Raw genomic sequence first — 12,745 nt, forward strand, 5'->3', positions numbered from 1 at the left:
ATGGAAATGCAGCCCAGTTTCCTCTACAGATAGGGAAATTGAGGTCCAGGGCAATCCAGCAGTATTTGGAAGAGGGAGGCTGGAGGCAGGCCTCCAATTGGAAGGCTATGGTAACACTCAGATGACAGGTTCTAGTGGTCAGAGTGGACCACCCTCTGCCCAGCGTGTGATGCCCTTGTTAACAATACAGATTTTCCTGAGGTATACCTTAAACCTAACTTCATACCTAACATCAGACCCCTGAATTTTTATTTATTTATTTATTGAGACTGGGTCTCACTATGTCGCCCTCAGTAGAGTCCTGTGGCTTCACAGCTCACAGCAACTCCAAACTCTTGGGCTTAAGCGATTCTCTTGCCTCAGCCTCCCAAGTAGCTGGGACTACAGGCACCCGCCACTATGCCAAGCTATTTTTTTGTTATTGTTGTCATCGATGTTTAGCGGGCTCAGGCTGGTTTCTGAACCCGCCAGCCTCGGTGCATGTGGCTGGCACCGAAACGGCTGTGCTCTCGATGTTGAGCCAGATCAGACCCCTGAATAAGTACCTCCAAAGGAGAAAGTCCTAGGAATCTGCACTGTCAACAATGCTCTGGGGGAAATCTGATTTTTTTTTTTTTTTCAGAGACAGAGTCTCACTTTATCACCCTCGGTAGAGTGCTGTGGCGTCACAGCTCACAGCAACCTTCAACTCCTGGGCTTAGGTGATTCTCTTGCCTCAGCCTCCCGAGCAGCTGGGACTACAGGTGCCCGCCACAACGCCCGGCTATTTTTTGTTACAGTTTGGCCGGGGCTGGGTTCAAACCTGCCACCCTCGGTATATGGGGCTGGCGCCCTACCCACTGAGCCACAGGTGCCGCCCAGGAAATCTGATCTTTAGCCAAATTTGGGAGACAGTGGGCAAGCCTAAGGAGAGGGGAAACTCTCCTTTACTAAGTGCCAATATTCTGGGCTTGTTATGAGCACAGTATTACTTAATCCCCCCAATATTTTAGAGGATAGACATTGATATCCCATTTTGTAGATGGGAAAATTGAGGCTAAGAGGAGCCAGGCAGTGATAAGAACACAGTTAGGTCCAGCTCTGAACCCCTGTTCCCCTTACAGGGTCTCTTGGGAGGGAGGCAGTGGGGGCAGAGAAATCAGGCTTGGGATTTAGCTGATGGCGAGGAAGGAATTGGGACCCTCTTCCTTCCTTCAAAGCTTGGGGGCACAGGAGTATAGTGGAGTCAGAGAGGGAACCGGTTTGGCATTTGCAAGGCCACAGCTGTGCCAGGTACTGGGGTAAGAGATTGTGGTAAGCAGGATAATGGCCCCCAAAGATGTCCACATCCTGCTGCCTAGAAACTGTGATTTTACATATTATGGACATGGCAAAGAGGAATGAAAGCTGCAGATAGAATTAAGTTTGCTAGTCAGCTGACCTCAACATGGGAGATTACCCTGGATGATCTGAGTGGGCCCAGTGTGGGGGAATCCCTAACAGTAGAGGCGGCAGTGAAAGGTCAGAGCGATGCGATTTGAGCCTTTCAGCTGCTGGCTTTGTGAATGGAAGAAGGAGCCACCAGCCAGAGAATGTGGATGGCCTCTAGAAGCTGAGAAAAGCAAGGAAAAAGAATAAAGAAAAAAGACAAGGAGGCTTGGCGCCTATAGTACAGTGGTTACGGTGCCGGCCACATACACCCAGGCTGGTGGGTTTGATTCCAGTCTGGGCCAGCTAAACCACAATGACAACTGCAACAACAACAAAAAAATAGCCAGGCGTTGTGGCTGGCTCCTGTAGTCCCAGCTGCTTGGGAGGCTGAGGCAAGAGAATCGCTTAAGCCCAAGAGTTAGAGGTTGCTGTGAGCTGTGACACCACAGCACTCTCCTGAGGGCGACATAGTGAGACTCTGTCTCAAAAAAAAAAAAGACAAGGAAACAGATTTTCTACTAGAGCCTCTAGAAAAAAATGCAGCCCTGTGGACATCTTGATCTTGGGTCAGTGAGATCCATGCTGGACTATCTAACAATGAGATATCATATTTGTTTTAAGCCACTAAATTTGCATATATTTGTTACCACAGTGATAGAAACTCAGTGAGCAGCTGAACCAGGTCCAGGAAGGATTTTTGACTGCCAAGTCCCACTCCAGAGGCTGGAGTGGAGAATGAAGCCTGTGGCCCCTGGTCTGCATGCAGCCTTGCCAGGCTCTGCAGAAGCTCAGAGCTGCCCCCCAACGTTTGTCTCAACTCCCAGGGTGAAACTTGGTAGAGTCGCTAGGGCCCCCAAACTAGGTGTTATGTCTGAACTCCAGGCTCGGTCAGGGACCTCTTGGGTTTCCCTATCCCTTCTCCTTTCCCTCGTGCCCCAGCATTATAACTCCCAAGCCTTAGCTGTGACTACAAGTCACAGAAAACACCCACCCTCAGCTACTAAGAAGGGGCTTTCTTGGGAGTTATGGGGGGGTCTTGGACATAGCAGAGGACAGAGTCGAGGAATGGAGAGCATATCTCTGCAGGCTCTGTCGCAGGGCAAACCCAGGCCAGTCTTCAGGGCTCTGGGTCACTCAGGTCACAAGTCAGTTTCCCAGGGGGAGTTGCTGATGCTCTAATCTGGGTGAAGGGCAGTGACCAACCCACCGTTTCTACGTAAAAGGGCACAGGGAGGGGTGTGGTCATTCTGGGGAGTCCTTATCTTAGAGCTGTGCCTGCTTGACAAGGATCTGTTTGAAATTAATGTATGCTCATTCGGGGTGGCTTGGGAAACTGGAGGAGATTACTGAGAGGACTATGCTACCCCCGTGACTCTGCCCCTGGCCTTGTACCCACGCCCTCAGCCAGGAAGGGCTTGGCACACTAAGAGCCAGTCCCAAGATGTTGTGCATTAGGGTTGGACTTCCTCAAAGCAGAATCCCATGTCACCTCTAGAAGACAGGCGCTTCACTGTCAGGTGGGCAAAACCAGCAAGTGTCCACCCTTTTGTCTGCCCTGTTCCCACTCCCTTGTCCCCAGCTGCCGGTTCTCCAACACCTCCAACACCTCCAACCCTCAAGTCCCACCCTGGGGTTGTTTAGCTGAGCGTCCTGCGTCCCTCAGTGCACCTGTGGGAGCAGTTGGCAGTCTTTAGCCCAGCATTCAAGGCCCTGGACGACCTTCCCCAGCCTCCCCACCTCCTACCCCTTCAGCTGCCTTCCCGCATCCTACTAAACTCTGTATCCTACTCTGCCACTTGCTGCCTATGGAAATTCAACCCAGTTGCCTCCTCACCTCCAAGGCGGGACACCAAATTTAGGAAACCAGGCCTGGAACCAAGAGATGAGGCTCTGGAGCCAGCCTTGCTACTGAGCTGCCAGGTCACCTTGGGCAGGTTTCTCTCCATTTCAGAGCCTCCGTTTCCCCATCTGTAAAATAGGGCAATAATCCCTACTCTGCCTCCCTCCTGGTTGTTATGAGAGTCAAGTGGGCTGAAAGGGGAAGTGCGGTGAGGCCGGTGGCTCAGCGTGCCCTGTGCCCTGACAGCACTGCTGCCTTGGGCTCAGGCCCTGCCACAGCAGGAGCTCAGGAAACCCGGGCTGAACCAAACGGGAAATCCAGTTTAGCAAGAGGCCCTGGCACCACCAATGACTAAGCAGGGCTGGCCTTTTTGGAGAAAAGTGCTATAAAGTCAGGTGTTCCATTTCCTTGTAGGATTAAATGTGGGGCTAGCTGAGAGAGCTGCCTAGAGCCTCTAACCAAGGGGCGGCTGGGGAGTGGGGCTTGTCTGTTGGGGGAGGGGGTGGACCCTTGGACAAGTCACCTTGGACGAGTCACTCTGTCTATCTGAACAAGACCACAGCTAACACGCCACGTCCTCTTTTCCTCTCCCTGTTTCTTCTTTCTTTACTTCTCTTCGTCTCAGTTCTCCACAGTCCATCTAGGCTCAAAGGAAGTCACTTGCCATGACTTTGAGATTTGAGGAGTTCCTCCCAGCAATCCCTCTGCCACTCCATGTTCTGCCACAAGGACTCTGTGCCCGTGTATTAAGCGTTGCCCTGCAGACGGATCCTTGGTTCTTACATTTTTTTTTTATATCAATTTACCCTTTCTTGTAGTAGAAAAATGGGTTGGAGGAGGTGTGGACGAGGGCGGCAAAAGAAGAGATAGGGCTCCGTCAGGGCTTACCTGTCATAGCTCCATTTCTCCCTCCTGACAGACCATTGTGTTAAGGAACTGCCCGAGGAAGTTCCCCTGACTATGAGGACACTTACTCAGGGCTCCACCAGGGGCTAAATATAAGCTGAGTCAGCATTATTTGCATAATACTCCAATGACTTGGCTGTTAGTGGCCTCTTTCCTGGTGCCAATGACAGGGGCCTGGAAAGAGGTGGCAGCATCACTTTTGTCTCCCAATATAGACTGAGAAACTATCCTCGCTCAACCACTTACTCCATATGTGGTCCCAGGCAAGTTTGTTAGCATTTCTGCACCTCAATGTTCTGACCTGTAAAATGGGCATGACCATAGTGAGCCTTTATCGGGTTGCGGTGAGGAGTACATGAGTTAATACAGTTCTAACTGGTAGAACATTGCCTGTTACATATTAAGTACTTATTACTGCTTGTTATCATCACCACCACCACCACCATTTTTGCTTTGTGCCCAGCCCTATTTAGCGTAAAAGTAACACAGCAGTGAATCAGCCTTAGTCCTTACTTGGGCTGGGCTCATGATCTAGTGGAAGAGACAAACCCTAGGTGTGTCTTTGCTGAGCCCTGGGCAGAGAGAACTGAAGGTGATTAGGTGTGGTGCTCCCTGGAGTTGTGCCCTGCACTGGGGAAGAAAAGGCAGAGTTGACTAAGCCTCAGGAGAAGCTGAGGAGCCAGGGGACAGGGTGGGAGTGGCCTCTGGGCCTCCCCGTTCCTCTCTGGACCTGCTCCTGCCAGCTGTGTTGGCCACAGCCCCTTGCCTTTGTGCCCTCTGGCCCTTCCATACTCACCCCCAACAGCCCCTCCTTCAGAAACTTTCCTTGACTAATCTGTTCTGATTTGGCCCCTGGGCTCCCATCCACCTTGACATTCTTTGTGGACTGGCCTGCAAGTTGTTCACCACAATATCCCCTGTGCTAGCACACAGTGGGTGCTTAATTAATATGTGAATGTAGGAGAGGGAAGGTATATTAGTCAGAATTGTGTTCAGCTATGAATGCCTGAAGTCCTGACTATAGAGGCTTCAACAAAAAAGAGGTTTATTTTTCTTGATAAAAAGAAAATAGGCAGCTTCTGGCAATGCCCCAGCAGGTCAACAATGTATCTATATTGTTACTGGTTTTTCCTCACGGACATAAGATGATCACTGTAGCACCTGCCATCACATTTGCTGTCAAGGGAAGAAGAGGAAGCAAGACACAGCATTGACCATATGCCTTCTTTTGCCAAGAGAGGCAAACCCCAGAACCTCAGCTGACTTCCATTCACTTCTCATTGGCCAAAACTGGGTCACGTAGCCACCCTCAGCTGCTAAGGAATCTGGGAAAACAAATATCTAACCTGGAGCTTGAAGAACAAAATTATAGTTATATTGGCAAGCAAGAAAAAAGGCCAAGGGTCGGGGAAGGAGAAGGGTTAAGAGAGTGGGGAATAGGGGTGGTGGGTATTAATTAGGCAACTAGCAGGGGGCTTACAATTTTGACAACAGGAAAGAATGGTCCAGATATGAAAATGCTATCTTTGACTAATCCTGCAGAGCAGGTAGGGGATGGGACTAGAAAAAGAGCTCATTGCTGGCGAATTTTGGTTTATTTGACATCAGCCAGTAGTTCTCTTTTTCCCATGTGGCCCTAAAACTCTTCCTCCACTCTACTTGAAATGCCATCATTAGAGATTATCTCAGCCAATGCACTGGCCACCTGCTGTATGCAAAGAGTCCTTTTCAATATATAGACATGCCCTGGAGGTTTAGTGTTATCCATCATTCATACCTTGAAATCAATTCATTTTCACAGTTAGTGACTTCCTAATGCTTGGCTGAATTGGGAATTCTTTTTCTAAAAATGGCCAGTTGGCATGGGGCCTAGGAGATGGGGGATGAGCAGGACTGGGGCTGGACAGGGAAAATCTGAGGGCAATAGGATGTCTGTAGAGGAGGAAACTCCCCTCCACTGAGGCCCTGCTAGAGGCTGTCATGCCAGTTTCACAATATTATGAGGTAAGCCCCATTATTGTCTCCATTTTACAGATGAGGAACCTGAGGCACAGCAGGAGATTAGGTAACTTACCCAAGCTTCCACAAAGCTTGGGCAAGGGGCAGAGACAGGATCCCAGACTGGGCAGTCTGACTCTAAGACACAGGGAAAAGACGTTGCCTTGCCAAAGTCTTATGGTGGAGTCCCTAGACCAGTGGTTCTCAATTAGGGGTAGGGAAACATCCTGATAATCTCTGGAGACATTTTTTGATTGTCACAATTGATGGAGAGAATGCTATTGGTATGTGAAGGAGGCTTTTAAATCTCTTACAATGCATATGACAGCAAGCTTACTGTTGGTAGCGTTGAGGTTGAGAAACGCTGGGTTAAATGAATGAGAGACCAGGGAATCCATTGTCTCAGATTTGAGGCCTCAGACTCAGGACCGGGAGAAAAAGAAATAGAGCAAGAATCAGGCTGAAGCCTGCACCTCTTGGCTAAGCTACTGTAGCAGAGACTCGAAACACAGGGGTTCCGATAAAAAAGGAGTTTATTTCTTGTGACATAGAAGTCCGGAGGTAGGCAGGTCCAAGTAGGCAAGCAGCTCTGTGAAGGAGGCCTGTGGGGACCAGGATCCTTTGCCTTTTTCAGGCCCTTCCCTGGGTGTTGCCCTTGTTTGCATGATTGAACTTGGTTCACCAACTTTATTATTTTTTGTTATTATTATTATGTACCAGAATGTTTATTGCAGCTCAATTTATAATTGCTAAGTCGTGGAAGAAGCCCAAGTGCCCATCGACCCACAAATGGATCAATAAATTGTGGTATATGTACACTATGGAATATTATGCAGCTGGAACATATTCTTCTTAGCAAAGCATCTCAAGAATGGAAGAAAAAGTATCCAATGTACTCAGTATTACTATGAAACCAATTATAGCTTTTGTATGAAAGCTATAACCCAATTATAGCCCAAGAAGAAGGGGAAAGAGGAGAGGGAGGGGATGGGGGAGGATGGGTGGAGGGAGAGTAATACTGTGCATCTTACAAGGGTACATAGGAAATTTACTAGGTGTAGAATATAAATGTCTTAACACAATAGCCAAGAAAATGCTGTGAAGGCTTTGATGAAAACATTTCAAACTGTATATAAAACCAGCACATTGTACCCCATGATTGCATTAATGTACACAGTTATGATTTAATAATAAAAAAAGCAAGACTACAAAACATTGCTGAAAGAAATTAAAGACTTAAATAAATGGAGAGATATACCATGTTCATGGATTATAAGAGTCAATATTGTTAAAAAGGCAATATTCTTCAAACTGATCTCTAGATCCAACATAGCCCCTTATTAAAAATCCTAGCATAAAGGAGGGCAGGCTGGTAAACACTGACAAGCTGCTCCCAAAATTATATAAATAATATATAAGATACAAACTTCTGTCTTATAATAACTGATCAATATGTACCATAAAGCTATAGTAACTAAGAAAGTGTAAGGCTGGTGTAGACATTTGGATCATTATGACAACAGAATACAAAAATAGACCCTCATATTGATTGGATAGTTGATTTTGACAAAGGCATCAAAAATACAGTCTTTACAAGCTGGGTGTGGTGGCTCACACCTGTAATCCAGCCCTCTGGGAGACTGAGGCGAGTGAACTAACCACCTGAGCTCACAAGTTCAAGAACAGCCTGAGCCAGAGCCAGACCCCTGTTTCTAAAGGGCGCCTGTAGTCTCAGCTACTTGGGAGGGTGAGGCAAGAGAATCGCTTGAGCCGAAGAATTTGAGGTTGCTGTGAGCTGTGACACCATGGCACTCTTACCGAGGGGAAGAAAGTGAAACTCTGTCTCTGAATCAATACTGAGAACATCATCATCTTCATCAGGAATCTCAATTATTTCTGTAGGCCTGGAAGATTCATCTTCAGAGCTATTGTCCCGGTATTGCAGGCCCAGCTTGGAGTAGAAGTCCTTCACCAAAGACTCGCAATTAGTCACTGCCCTGGATGCATCATCAAAGAGCTGGTCAACACGAGCCACTTCAGATTCTTTCTGAATTACCCATGTCTCCGATTCTGCTAGCTGCTTCTTGCACTGCTGTACATAGTCCATCTTCTCCAGGTCTTCATCCATAAACTGTTGAAGTTCCTCCACGGAAATACCTAATTCATCAACCACAGCCTGTTGCAGCTCTGCAATCTCTTCAGATTCCACTGCAGCTGTTGCTGCATCCAAACCATGCATCCAGGAAGGGAGGACATACTTTCGTCCTCAGACTCTAGACTCACGACCCAGGGGTCGGCCTCGACGAAAAGAGCGAAACTGAAAGGAAAAGGGAGCGGGGGAGGGGAACAAGCATGAGGGAGGGAAGGGGAAGCAAAAGAGACTCACCAACTTTAAATCTGCATTCAGACATACAAGAAGCAGGGAAAGGAAGTAAAGGATGAGTAGACGGGAACAGACCCAGAGCCGAAACCAGGTTGGATTAGTTGTGAGACCTAATTTTTAAATTTTCAAGAGCTTTGGGAGTTGGTTGTTAAACACAATCATCATTAAAAATTATAGTATATGTAAAATAATTAAACGATGTAAACATGCCATTAAATACATTATATTAAAAACAAAGGTAATTAAGTATTCAAAATGTATCACTCCCTAGTTTATTTTACTACATTCTGCTATCATCTGTGTTCTTGAGATTATTCACCTCTATTTCATCTGTCTGGTGAACATACTGAATCATGTTGAGCGCTACCGTGCACCTCTTCCCAGCTCTGTGCTCAGTGACATCATGCTGGTAGCTTGAAATCAAAATGGGAGTCTTTACACCACAGAAATCGACAAACTCTACAAACCTCAGCTTGTTTGGTTGATTGCCTAAATTTAAGAAAATGATCAAGAGAATCTTAGTAATGCAAATTAAACCCCAAACTGTGTTGTACCTGTAGCCATTACATGATGAATAGTACATGAAGTTGAGAAAATAGTCTTGCTAAATTTTAAAACTGTCATTTGATTCAGCAAAGACGCTGCTTGCATTGCTAACAAATGAGTGAAGTTCCAACAAATCTTTGTTGTTTCACTTTTGTCTTGCTCGTTCGTTAATGTAAAAGAAAATATCAGCCAACATTCACATTGGAGGTACTCTCATTCATCCATGAAGTACGCAACGTCCTTAGCGAATTTGGTAGCAATCAAGCATTTATTTGTGCTTTTGTGACACTGCTGTTGGCAATAGATTTATAAAAACTGATGGGATCCGCTCACATTCCATTGGCAAGAATGTAGTCACATGGCTACACTTAGCTTCAAGGGATTGTGGGAAATGTAGTCTCTAGGTGGGTAGCCAGCCGCGTGCCCAGTGAAAATCCCTGCTCAGCACCATCATGGCAACTACATGTATTTTACTCAGGAGAGAGCACCAGCTCACTGAGGTTAGCCTTTTGGACTTTCTGGGGCCACAGTTATGGCCTTCTTGTGGGTTCACCTGAAGGTCCGCCTGTATAGTTATTTATAACTCCCTCTCAGGAACTTGAGAAAGCACAGAATATGGTACCCTGCAGGGATTTTGTTTCTGCACTTTCAGGATCCCACTTCCTGCCCTCGCCTTTGGTGCTTATATATCCATTCTCCTGCCAGGCGTGTCCAGCCTGATTCCATAGTGGCCTGTGAGCAGTTTTGTGCCCCAGACCAATGTTTGGGGGTTGTTAAAAACTTTAAACAATTACACTTAATAGAGTTTAAATGAACCAAGAATGATTCTCAAATTGGGCAGCTGGCCGCAGAGTGCCTCTGGGCTGGTACGTGGCCTGAAACATTCATGGACAGAGGCCTGGCACCACAGTCCAGTCCCAAGGTGGTGGCCACCATGAAGAAGGCTGCTGCAGTTGTCACTGCTACTTTCGAAGATGGACAAAAGATAAACAGATTTGCACCGAATACGAGTAGAATCACAGAGGTGACAGAAGAAATAGAAATAAAAAAGAAACAGCTCCAAAATTTAGAAGATGCTCTGACGACATCATGCTTGCAGATGAGGGCTGTTTAATGATACCTTATCGAATTGGTGATGTTTTCATTAGCCATTCTCGGGAAGAAATACAAGAAATGTTAGAAGAAGCAAAGAAAAATCTGCAGGAAGAAATTTTTTTTTTTTTTATTGTAGTTTTAGATACAGTCTCACTGTGTCACCCTCAGTAGAATGCTGTGGCGTTACAGCTCACAGCAACCTCCAGCTCCTGGGCTTAGGTGATTCTCTTGCCTCAGCTTGCAGGAAGAAATTGATGTCTTAGAATCCAGAGTGAAATCAATTCAGCAGGTGTTAGCAGATTTGAAGGTTCAGTTATATGCAAAATTTGGGAGCAATATAAGCCTTCAAGCTGATGGAAGTTAAACATTTTATAATACTTTTTTTCTAATTTGTTTAATAAACTTGAATATTGGGTGGAACCTGTGGCTCAGGGAGTAGGGTGCCAGCCCCATATACCGAGGGTGGCATGTTCAAATCCTGCCCCGGCCAAACTGCAACAAAAAAATAGCCAAGCATTGTGGTGGGCACCTGTAGTCCCAGCTACTCGGGAGGCTGAGGCAGGAGAATCACTTGAGCCCAAGAGCCAGAAGTTGCTGTGAGCTGTGATGCCACAGCACTCTACCAAGGACCACAAAGTGAGACTGTCTCTAAAAAATAAAAAATCATAAACTTGAATATTGTTTAAAACGATAATTTCCCTTCTTCAAATGACGTGGAAAGGAAAACTTTCTTTTTAAAAACTTTTTATTTAATGGAAACTTGCCTGTTTTCACATGTCTTGCTTATTTATATTTTATATTTTGTATTAAATCATAACTTTGTACATTGTGCATTTATGGGGTTCAGTGTACTGCTTTGATATACAACATGAAATGCTTACATTGAACTAACACATCCATCACCATTATAGCCATTTCTTAATAGTTTTGAAATGTACCATTGCATCATACACATTAGGTGAGGTCCCCCCAAATACCCTGCCTCCTCCCATATCCCCCTTATTTTATATTTTTAAAAGAAGATAATATTCATCTGTGTATTTTACATTATGATTATGTCAAGTCTAGAGGCTTTATGTCATGTTATTAAAATTAGTTAAGCAATAAAAAAATTATGGACAGAAAACGGAAGTGAGGTACAAAAACAGACTGGCTACAGCTCAGCATGTGCCTTATTTGAACACGGTTTGAACAGTCGACCACCTGTGACTGGCTGGAACTCAGTAGCTGTGATTGGCTGAGACGCTGCTACACGTTACAAGATTAGGTTATAGTCTGCTTCCATATTTAGTTAGCTTACAGTTCACTATGTACAGAGTAATCTTCAGCCAAACTTATAACATGTGAGCCGGCTTTAGGTTAAACCCAATTTAACAGGATGCATGAAACCGAATATGGGCTCTGGAATCCCAGCTCTGCAAGTTATTTTGCTTCTTTCAACCCCGGTTTCCTTCTCTATAGAGTAAAGACAATAAAATTCACCGTGCAAGATTATTGTAAGGGTCAAATGAGATGATCTTTTGGGAAAATGTTTTGTTGTCTAGGAACTGCAATTCAAATGTGAGGAGTGAGTTAATACCTATTCCTACATGACTGGTGTGTGATCCGCTCAGATGGAATAATAGGCACATAAGCCCTTTATAAAACTGTTAAGCATTACACATACTGATACTAAGTTGCATCTTACTTTTTTAAAAATTTTATTTTATTTATTTTGAGACAGTCTCAATCACCCTTGGTAGAGTCTGTGGCATCATAGCTCACAGCAACCTCAAACTCTTGGGTTTGAGCAATCTTCTTGCCTCAGCCTCCCAAGTACTTGGGACCACAGATGTGTGCCACTAGGCCCAGCTGTTTTCTGTTTTAGCAAAAAGGGGGTCTCCCTCTTACTCAGGTTGGTAAGGAGCTCTCACTCTGGAGCTCAAGCAATCTACCTGCCTCAGCCTCCTAGAGTGCCAGGATTACAGGCATGAGCCACTGTACTCAGCTGCATCTTGTGTTTTTAGATAATGAAAAATTATTGATTATTTTATTATTATAAAAGCAATACTCTTAGAACTTAGGAAATGTAAGGTAAAAAGTAAGAAAATAAAAATACCTACTGACAACCCAAAATAAGTGACTGAGGCAAAGATCTCAATCAACGGAAGTTTATTAAGCCAAAGTTTGAGGATGTGCCCAGGAAAAGTACAAACCACAGAGCATCCATGGCCTGCGTTCCCCAAAGAGTGATTTGGGGGCTTCAGTTTTTTATTTTTTTATTTATTTATTTTTATTTTTTATTTTTACATATACATGTGTTTATTAGGTTTCCATTTTTTTTGCCTTCACACAATTAAAAAGGCTTAAATTTTAATAACAATAACAATGTTTAAAATAAGGACTAGAAACAAAAACCTCGTAAAGAACGAACGAACATAAATACATTCAGAAAAGGAATCAGATGATTGCTACATCGAAATATTAAGCAATAATAATAATGCAAAGAAAGTAACATTCACATTGTCAAACAAGAGTATGTCTATTATAGAATACATATATTCTATATATAGAATGCTTTGTCTCTG

At 44.9% G+C, this 12,745-nt stretch overlaps 1 protein-coding gene and 2 pseudogenes across 1 annotated transcript in view; 2 read left to right on the forward strand and 1 right to left on the reverse strand.

The window, feature by feature from the left end:
* The window catches only part of LOC128592437 (histone-lysine N-methyltransferase SETDB1-like), a 46,689-nt pseudogene extending 38,279 nt beyond the window's left edge, over positions 1 to 8,410 (reverse strand).
* The window catches only part of TMEM40 (transmembrane protein 40), a 42,341-nt gene that overhangs the window by 6,556 nt on the left and 23,040 nt on the right, over positions 1 to 12,745 (forward strand). The gene's annotated exons all lie outside the window — the stretch shown is intronic.
* LOC128592220 (prefoldin subunit 4-like) lies at positions 10,012 to 10,542 on the forward strand (annotated as a pseudogene).

The sequence above is a fragment of the Nycticebus coucang genome, chromosome 8 (assembly GCF_027406575.1).
Source record: "Nycticebus coucang isolate mNycCou1 chromosome 8, mNycCou1.pri, whole genome shotgun sequence".
In the NCBI taxonomy this organism is placed as follows: domain Eukaryota; kingdom Metazoa; phylum Chordata; class Mammalia; order Primates; family Lorisidae; genus Nycticebus; species Nycticebus coucang.